The sequence below is a fragment of the Pristiophorus japonicus genome, unplaced genomic scaffold (assembly GCF_044704955.1).
Source record: "Pristiophorus japonicus isolate sPriJap1 unplaced genomic scaffold, sPriJap1.hap1 HAP1_SCAFFOLD_532, whole genome shotgun sequence".
NCBI classification, from domain to species: Eukaryota; Metazoa; Chordata; class Chondrichthyes; family Pristiophoridae; genus Pristiophorus; species Pristiophorus japonicus.
In genome coordinates this window covers 157,879-167,815 of record NW_027254439.1, presented here as the reverse complement: position 1 = coordinate 167,815, position 9,937 = coordinate 157,879, and the positions used below count along the sequence as shown (strand labels likewise).

At 46.2% G+C, this 9,937-nt stretch overlaps 1 protein-coding gene across 1 annotated transcript in view; it reads right to left on the bottom strand.

The window, feature by feature from the left end:
• Positions 1-9,937, bottom strand: part of LOC139254085 (zinc finger protein 271-like) — a gene marked incomplete at its 3' end in the record, with an annotated part of 222,481 nt that overhangs the window by 61,258 nt on the left and 151,286 nt on the right. The window lies entirely within an intron of this gene.

Sequence of the window (9,937 nt, the reverse complement as noted above, 5' to 3'; positions counted from 1 at the left end):
GATCCAGGGATATAGAGATAGAGAGGGGTCATGTGGAAATATCCACGGATATAGAGATAGAGAGGGGCCCTGTCGAAGGATCCAGGGATATAGAGACAGAGAGGGTTCCTGTGGAAAGATCCAAGGTTATAGAGATCGAGAGGGGTCATGTGGAAGGATCCAGGGATATAGAGATAGAGAGGGACCCTGTGGAATGATCCAGGGATATAGAGATAGAGAGGGGCCCTGTGGAAGGAGGGAGGAAGGAGGACAGTAGGAGTATGTTTGAGATTGTGTGTATTTATTGGCACATGTGGCAGAGCCTGGTCTCCAGTTGTCTTGGATCCCCTTACCACTGGACCAAGACCTTGCTCCGTCCAGTCCGTGTGGTGGCTGGTGTGCAACGACCAGCTCACATTAAAAGAATTCAGGCACAGGCATTTTAAAATGTTTAAACCATTTAAAATGAGTTCATCGGTCACCTGGGTGCTCATTTTTGGTCTGGAAGCAAGTCATCATCGACCCCGAGGGACTGCTTATGATGATGATGATTTTCTGAGGAATGAAACATTACTGAGCCCCTGGACCCATGTTATGGGATGAAGTGCTAGACAAGTAAAGGCCCAGTGTCTGGGTGTGAATCTAATAATAATCTCAGGGACCGTATAGGTGCGATAACCAGACGGGCTTGTGGTTATAGTCTGGTCACAGATGGACAAAACTCCCAGAATTAACAGGAGTTCAGGAGACGGTCAACGGATAGGTCCAAACAATCCCATTCACTGAATTTAAGCCGTTGTCAGTTGGAACAGACTCCAGAAGATCGCCTGTGAAGCCACTGTACTTCTATTCTGCAGACTGAGGGAATTATCACAATCTGTGTTCTTGTGAGCTTGATTACCTGATGTCCAAAACCCTTGGACCCTGGATCATTCAAGTCAACCTCGGTGTGTGGAAAGGGATTCATTGGGGTATCTCACCTGCTGACACACCAGAATTTCCACATCATGACTGCAGTGGTTCAATTGCATTATTTCCAGTGCTTTTAAACACATCCAGGACTGAACACATTCAGGCAACTGGGGCTTGTTAATGTTAAGAGTCCCCAATAAGTGGGCTGGATTTAAAGATTCTTCCATGTTTTCTCCGTGCTAGTGTGCAGAGAGGAGCTGATGTTACAGAATCAGAGCACAGTAGGATGCCTTTCGGCCCATCATGCTGATGCCAGCTCTCTGAAAGAGCTACGCAATTAGTCCCGCTCCCCTGCTCTTTCCTCACAGCCCCGCAAATTTCTGCTTTCAACTATATATCCAATTCCCTTTTGAAAGTTAATATTGAATCTGCTTCTGCCAACCATTCAGGCAGTGCAATCCAAAACATAAAAACTCACTGCGTAAAAACTGTCTCTTCATTCCCCCTCTGGATTCCTTTGCCAATTATCTAAAATCTGTGTCTTCTCATTACCAGCCATCCTTCCACTGACAATATTTTCTCCTTGTTTGCTCTAAAAAAAAAAAAAAGCACCTCTATCACATCTCCACTTAACCGTCTCTGCTCCAAGATACATTGCCATTGTTCTGTGAATTCCTACAGCCTGAGGAATGGGACATGCTATCTTTGTGAGCAACGAGTGTCAGCATCCAGCAATCTCTTGTCAGGGACTGTTTTTTTAAACTGCCTCATGATCATTATATAGAAATTTACGGCACGGAAGGAGGCCATTCAGCCCATCATGTCCGTGCCGGCCGACAAGCAGTTATCCAGCCTAATCCCACTTTCCAGCTCTTGGTCCATATTACTGCACTTCAAGTGCACATCCAAGTACCATTTAGAAGTGAAGAGGGTTTCTGCCTCTACCACCCTTTCAGGCAGTGAGTTCCAGACCCCCACCATCCTCTGGGTGAAAACACTTCCCCTCAAAACTCCTCTAAACCTCCTACCAATTACTTTAAATCTATGCCCCCTGGTTGTTGACGCCTCTGCTAAGGGAAATAGGTCCTTCCTATCCACTCTATCTAGGCCCCTCATAATTTTATACACCTCAATAAGGTCTCTCCTCAGCCTCCTCTGTTCCAAAGAAAACAACCCCAGCCTATCCAATCTTTCCTCGTAGCTAAAATTCTGCAGTCCAGGCAACATCCTCGTAAATCTCCTCTGTACCCAATCTAGTGCAATCACATCGTTCCTGTAATGTGGTGACCAGAACTGCACACAGTACTCTAGCTGTGGCCTAACTAGTGTTTTATACAGTTCAAGTGTAACCTCCCTGGCTCTTGTTGCTACCTCGGCTAATAAAAGCAAGTACCCTGTATGCCTTATCTATCTGTCCTGCTACCTTCAGGGATTTGTGGACATGCCCTCCAAAGTCCCTCTACGCTTCTCAGTGTCCTACCATTTATTATGTATTTCCTTGCCTTGTTAGCCTTCCCCAAATGCATCACCTCACATTTCTCCGGATTGAATTCCATTTGCCACTGTTCTGCCGACCTGACCAGTCCATTGATACCTTCCTGCAGTCTACAATGCTCTTTTTCATTATCAACCACACAGCCAATTTTTTGTATCATCTGCAAACTTCTTAATCATACCCCCTACATTCAATTCTAAATCATTGATATATACCACAAAAAGCAAGGTTCCAGTACTGAGCTTTGCGGAACCCCACTGGAAACAACCTTCCAGTCACAAAAACACCCATCAATCATTACCCTATGCTTCCTGCCTCTGAGCCAATTTTGGATCCAACTTGACACTTTGCCCTGGATCCGACGAGCTTTTACTTCCATGACCAGTCAGCCATGTGGGACCTTATCAAAAGCCTTGCTGAAATCTACATAGACTACATCAAATGCACTGCACTCATTGACCCTGTCTCTGTCTCTGTCTTGTGGTTAATTCCAGGAACACTATTCCAGAGTCATTCTGGAATGTAAAAATAAACTCCGGCTTCTATTGTCCATGGATAACCATCTTCTTAAACCACTCTCCTCAGTCTCCACCCTCTCCTCCGACAATGTGAGAGGAGCTCATGGCCTTCTTTGTCTCAAAGATTGAGACCATCCGTTCAGCCGCCTCTGCCACTTCCCTTCCTCCCCCTAGCCCACTGGGCCAAACTTCCTCTGAACTTCCCTCCTACCCTAGCCCTAAACTCATATCTTTTTCTAGTTTCTCTCCAATTTCCCCTCATGACTTCTCCACGCTCATCTTGTTCATGAGACCCACTTGCTGCTGCCTCGACCCTATTCCCACCAATATGCTGACTACCCAACTTCCTTTTCTGGCTCCCATGTCCGCTGCCATTGTTAATGGTTCTCTCCCCTCACGTACAGTCCCCTTTTCCCTCACATCTGTCATCACCCCGCTCCACAAAAAAACAACCCTTGACTCCTCCATTCTTGCAAACTACCAACCTTCCATTCCTCTCCAAAGTTCGTCAACATGTTGTCACCTCCCAAACCATTCCCATCTTTCCCGCAACTCCATGTTTGAATCCATCAAATTAGGTTTCCAACCCTGCCATAGTACTGAAACAGCTCTCATCAAAGTCACAACTGACATTGTTTGTGACTGTGACTAAGGTAAACTATCCCTTCTCATCCTTCTTGACTTGTCTGCAGCCTTTGATACGGTTGACCACTGCATCCTCCTCCAATGCCTCTCCACCATCATCCTGCTGGGTGGATGTGCACTCGCCTGGTTCCATTCTTATCTAATTGTAGCCAGAGAATCACCTGCAATGGCTTCTCTTCAGAGTCAGGTGACAAGTAGCAGAATGGATAGCTCGCTGGCTTCAAGACAGAAAGCAGAGAGTAGGGGTAAAGGGTAGCTATCCACAGTGAGAGAAGGTGGGTAGTGGTGTTACACAAGGATCAGTGCTGGGACCACATGTTCACAATTTACATTAACAATTTAGACTTTGGAATCAAAAACACAATTTCTAAATTTGCGGATGACACCAAATTGGGAGCAATAGTCAATACTGGGGATGCCTGCAACAAATTAGAGGAGGACATTAATAAACTTGCAGAATGGGAATATAATTGGTAAATGTAGTTCAACACAGATAAATGTGAGGTATTACATTTTGGTGGGAAGAATAGGGAGGTCACTTATTACTGGAAGGGAGCGAGTCTGGGTGAGGTAGAGGAACAAAGAGATCTCAGAGTACAAATACACCAATCACTAAAAGTTACGACACAGGTTAGCAAGGCCATAAAAAGGCAAACTGAGCACTCGGGTTTATTTCTAGAGGTATAGAGTTGAAATGTAGGGAAGTTATGCTGAACCTGTTTTGAACCTTGGTCAGACCACACTTAGAATACTGTATACAGTTCTGGTCACCATATAAAAAGGATATAGACGCATTGGAGAGGGTGCAGAAAAGATTTACAAGGATGATACAAGAAATGTGAGGGTATACATATCAGGAAAGGATGAACAGGCTGGGTCTCTTTTCTATTGAAAAAGGCCAAGGAGTGACCTAATAGAGGTCTTTTAAATTATGAAAGGTTTTGATAGAGTGGTCAGAGAGAGAATGTTTCTACTACTGGGGAAGAGCATAACTAGAGGCTATCAATATAAGATAGTCAACAAGAAATCCAATAGGGAATTCAGAAGAAACTTCTTTACCCAAAGAGTGGTGAGAATGTGGAACTCACTACCACAGGGAGTGGTTGAAGTGAATAGTATAGATACATTTAAGGAGAGACGAGACAAGCATATGAGGGAGAAGGGAATCGAGGGTTATGCAGATAGATTTAGATGAGGAAAGATGGGAGGATTCTCGAGTGGAGCATTAACGCTGCCGGGTCTAGTGGGGCCAAATGACCTGCTTCTGTGTCGTATATCCGATGTAATCCTATGTAATTCCTGCTCCCGCATCGTTACCTATGGTATCCCCCAAGGATCTATCCTTGGCCCCCTAATTCTCATTTATATACTGCCCCTTGGTGATATTATCCAAAACCAAAGCGACAGTTTCCATATGTACACTGATGACATCCAGCTCTACCTCACTACCACTTCTCTCAATCCCTCCATGGCCTCTAAATTGGCAGATTGCTTGTCCTGGATGAGCACAAATTTTCTCCAATTAAATATTGGGAAGACCAAAGCCATTGTTTTCGGTCCCCGTCACAAACTCCGTTCCCTAGCCACTGACTCCATCCCTCTCCCTGGCATCTGTCTGAGGCTGAACCACACTGTTCGCAACCTTGGTGCCATACTTATCCCCGAAATGAGCTGCCGACCACATATCCGCAGTCTAACTAGGACTGCCTATTTCCATCTCTGTAACATCGCCCGTCTCCGCCTTCTTCAGCTCATCCGCTGCTGTAACCTACATGCATGCTTTTGGTACCTCAGGACTTGACTATTCCAATTCACTCTTGGCTGGCCTCCCACTTTCTACCCAATGTAAACTTGTGGTCATCCAAAACTCGGCTGCCCATGTCCGAACTCGCACCAAGTCCCATTCACCTATCTCCCCTGTGCTCGCTGACCGACATTGGCTCCCAGTTAAACAACACCTTGATTTCAAAATTCTCCTCATTTTCAAATCTCTCCATGGCCTCACCCCTCCCTATCTTTGTAATCTCCTCCAGCCCCACAACCTCCTGAGATGTCTCTGCTCCTCTAATTCTGCCCTTTTGAGCATCCCTGATTATAATCACTCAACCATTGGTGGCCATGCCTTCAGCTGCCTGGGCCCTAAGCTCTGGAACTCCCTCCCTAAACCTCTGCTTCTCTACCTCTCTTTCCTGTTTTAAGATGCTTCTTAAAACCTACATCAAATATCCTAATTTCTCCTTGTGTGGCTCAGTGTCAAATTGTTTGTGTTGTAATACTCCTGTAAAATGCCTTGGGACAATTTACTACATTGAAGGCACTATATAAATACAAGTTGTTGTTGTTAAAGGGACAGTGGGATTGTGATACATCTTGATTTCAGTGCAGAGAGGAGGGAGAGCAATTTTGGGCAAAACATAAAGAAAATGTAAGATTGAAAATTGTGTATTCTGAAATTCTCTCCTGCACTTACAGTCATTAGTAATGTCAGGGCATTACATGGAGAGGACGTGCAGAAGCAAAGATCACGTCAAAATCTGACAGAGTCAGGGCCTGAATATTGTCGGCATATGGAAGTGGAAAGCAGCAATCTGAGAACGGACAAACCTTACGCGTGATCCCTTTGTGGACACTCCTTCAGCCGACCATCCAGCCTGGGGAGACACAAGTGCAGCCGTACTGTGGAGAGACCCCATCAATGTGGGGACTGTGGGACGAGAGTAAACTCTGTGTCTCAGCTAAAAACTCATCAACACAGTTACACCAGAAAATGGCCATTCATCTGCTCCGTGTGTGTGAAGGGATTTAACCACTCGTGGAAACTGCTGAGACACCAGCGAGTTCACACCGGGGAGAAACCGTTCGCCTGCTCTCACTGTGAGAAAAGGTTTACACAGTCTTACAATCTGTTGTCACACGAGTTGGTTCACAGCGAAGAGAGACCTTTTCAATGCTCTGACTGTGAGCAGAGCTTTAAATGGTCCAGCAACCCGATACAGCACCAGCGCTGTCACACTGGCCATTCATCTGCTCAGTGTGTGGGAAACGATTCACTCATTCATCCGCCCTGCTGGTACACCCTGCGAGTTCACACTGCAGAAAGGCCGTTCATCTGCTCAGTGTGTGGGAAGCGATTCACGTGTTCATCCGCCCTGCTGGTACACCAGCGAGTTCACACTGGGGAGAGGCCGTTCACCTGCTCCGTGTGTGGGAAGCGATTCACGTGTTCATCCGCCCTGCTGGTACACCAGCGAGTTCACACTGGGGAGAGGCCGTTCACCTACTCCGTGTGTGGAAAGCGATTCACTTGTTCATCCGCGCTGCTGGTACACCAGCGAGTTCACACTGGGGAGAGGCCGTTCACCTGCTCCGTGTGTGGGAAGCGATTCACGTGTTCATCCGCCCTGCTGGTACACCAGCGAGTTCACACTGGGGAGAGGCCGTTCACCTACTCCGTGTGTGGAAAGCGATTCACTTGTTCATCCGCGCTGCTGGTACACCAGCGAGTTCACACTGGGGAGAGGCCGTTCATCTGCTCAGTGTGTGGGAAGCGATTCACTTGTTCATCCCCGCTGCTGGTACACCAGCGAGTTCACACTGGGGAGAGGTCATTCACCTGCTCCGTGTGTGGGAAGCGATTCACGTGTTCATCCACCCTGCTGGTACACCAGCGAGTTCACACTGGGGAGAGGCCGTTCACCTACTCCGTGTGTGGAAAGCGATTCACTTGTTCATCCGCGCTGCTGGTACACCAGCGAGTTCACACTGGGGAGAGGCCGTTCATCTGCTCAGTGTGTGGGAAGCGATTCACTTGTTCATCCCCGCTGCTGGTACACCAGCGAGTTCACACTGGGGAGAGGTCATTCACCTGCTCCGTGTGTGGGAAGCGATTCACTTGTTCATCCACCCTGCTGGTACACCAGCGAATTCACACTGGGGAGAGGCCGTTCACCTGCTCAGTATGTGGGAAGCGATTACTCAGTCATTCAATCTGCTGACACACCAGCAGATTCACACCGGGGAGAGACCGTTCTCCTGCTCCGTGTGTGGGAGGGCATTCACTCATTTATCCTACCTGCATGTGCACCAGCGAGTTCACACTGACGAGAGACCCTATAAATGCCCCGAATGCAAGAGGAGCTTTAAAAGCACTGAGGAACTAAAGATGCATCAACCGGGGAGAGGCCGTTCAGCTGCTCTCACTGCGGGAAGAGGTTTGGGAGGTCAGCGACCCTGGTGAGACACCAGCGAGTTCACAGCGAGGAGGCACCGTTTAAATGTTCCGACAGTGAGAAGAGCTTCAGGAGCTCCAAAGACCGTTGACGAGAGCCCGTTCAAATCCTCTCATTGAGGTAAGACGTGTACACAATCATCCGGCCTTCTGAAACATGAGTGGCTTCACACCGGGGAGAGGCCGTTCCCCAGTGAAAAGTGATTCACCAGTCCATCTGACCTGCTGAGACACCAGCGAGTTCACACTTCACTGCAGTGGTCTGATTCTGCAATTAATCACACCCAGGCCTGACCCATGTTAATTATGGTATTTTAGGGGGTTTGTTGATGCTGATAATAACCCAGAATAATTAGACTGGAGTTTAATATTCTGTATATACGTCTGTTGGAAGATAAATGCTCCTTTTATGCCGGAATTTCGTGCTAAACAATGAGAAAGTGGCTAACACTAGCATCATGGGTAAGCAAAGTTAGCCTGAGGTCGAACAGGCAGCCAGTCTCGTGGCCCCACAAGTGCTTTGCTGACACAAAAGCCTCAGGAAAACATGTTTCTGAGCAAAGCGGCCAGAAGAGGAAGATCAGGTGAAGACAGAGACAGAGAGGTGATAGAAGGCACTGGAGAAAGAAAGGAGTGAACAGTCTGCAGCTTTGAGACAGTGGAAATGAGAGGGGTCTCTGAAGCAGCTGTGGTTCTACTGCCGTGTTCTCATGTTCACTGACCCGAGTTATACATAGACCCGAGTTATACACAGGAACAATTATATAAAGTGGGGGGGGGGGGGGAGGCGGTGGTGGGGTGGTTAAGGGGAATAAATTTGCGGATGTCACAAAATTGGGGGGGGGGTGGTGTAGGGAATAGTCAATACTGAGGATGACAGCAACACATTACAAGACTTTAATAAACTTGCAGAATGGACATATAATTGGTAAATGATTTCAATACAGATAAGTGTAAGATTTTGTTAAGAAAAATAAGGAGGTCACATATTGCATGGAAAATATGTATCTAAATGGGGTTGCAGAGCAAAGGGAACTTAAAAATACAAGTACACAAATCACTAAAAGTAGCGACGCAGGTTGATAAGGCCATAAAAAAGCAAACCAAGCACGAGGGTTTATTTATAGAGGGATAGAATTGAAAAGTAGAGAAGTAATGCTAAACTTGTATCGAACCTTCGTTGGAGCATGCTTGTGTATAATTCTGGTCAGCATATTATAAAAAGGTTTATAGAGGCATAGAGAGGGTGCAACAAAGATTTACAAGGATGATACCAGAAATGTGAGGTTATATTTATCAGTAAAGGATGAACAGGCTGGGTTTCTTTTTTCTTGAAAGGTGATAGCTGAGGGGGGGGTGACCGAATAGAGGTATTTTTAAATTATGAAAGGTTTTGATAGAGTAGATACAGAGAGAATGTTTCCACTTGTGGCAAAGGGCATAACTAGTGGCCATCAATATAAGATAGCCACCAAGAAATCCAATAGAGAATTTAGAAGTAACTTCATTAGCCAAAGAATGGTGAAAATGTGGAACTCGCTACCACAGGGAGTGGTTTAAGCAAATAATATAGATGCATTTCAGGGGAGGCTAGACAAGACCATGAGGGAGAAGGGAATAGAGGATTATGCTGATAGTGTCAGATATCGAAGGATGGGAGGAGGTTCGAGTGGAGCATAAATGCCGGCATGGATTGGTTGGGCTGAAGGGCCTGTTTCTGTGCCGTATATTCTATGTAATTAGTTACCCATCATATTGGGAGAACGGGGCCCAGCTCCTTGACTCAGCCGAGGTTCTACCCGGGTCATGAGGGTGTAATCACTGACGGCTTGTGGTAGAGCAGGTGTCGTAGGATTGATGTCTAGCTAAGACTGTGATGCTTGGTTAAATTTGGATGGACTTTGGACAAATAAAGTTTTACACCCAACTGAAGTGTCTTTGTGAGTTTGTTGAATCAACTGACATGACACCTGGTGAGTGCGATAATGTCAAATCATTCAGTTTTACGAATAAAATTGTGCAGTGTTAAATTTATCCATTATAATAAACATTAAATTTAAGAAGCCTTTTTTTAAAGTTTGTTCATCTTTATTTCAGGTTCGCTGTTTCCCCATATGGGAGCCCCAATCTTTGTTTTGTTGTAACATTTTTCTAAAAAGT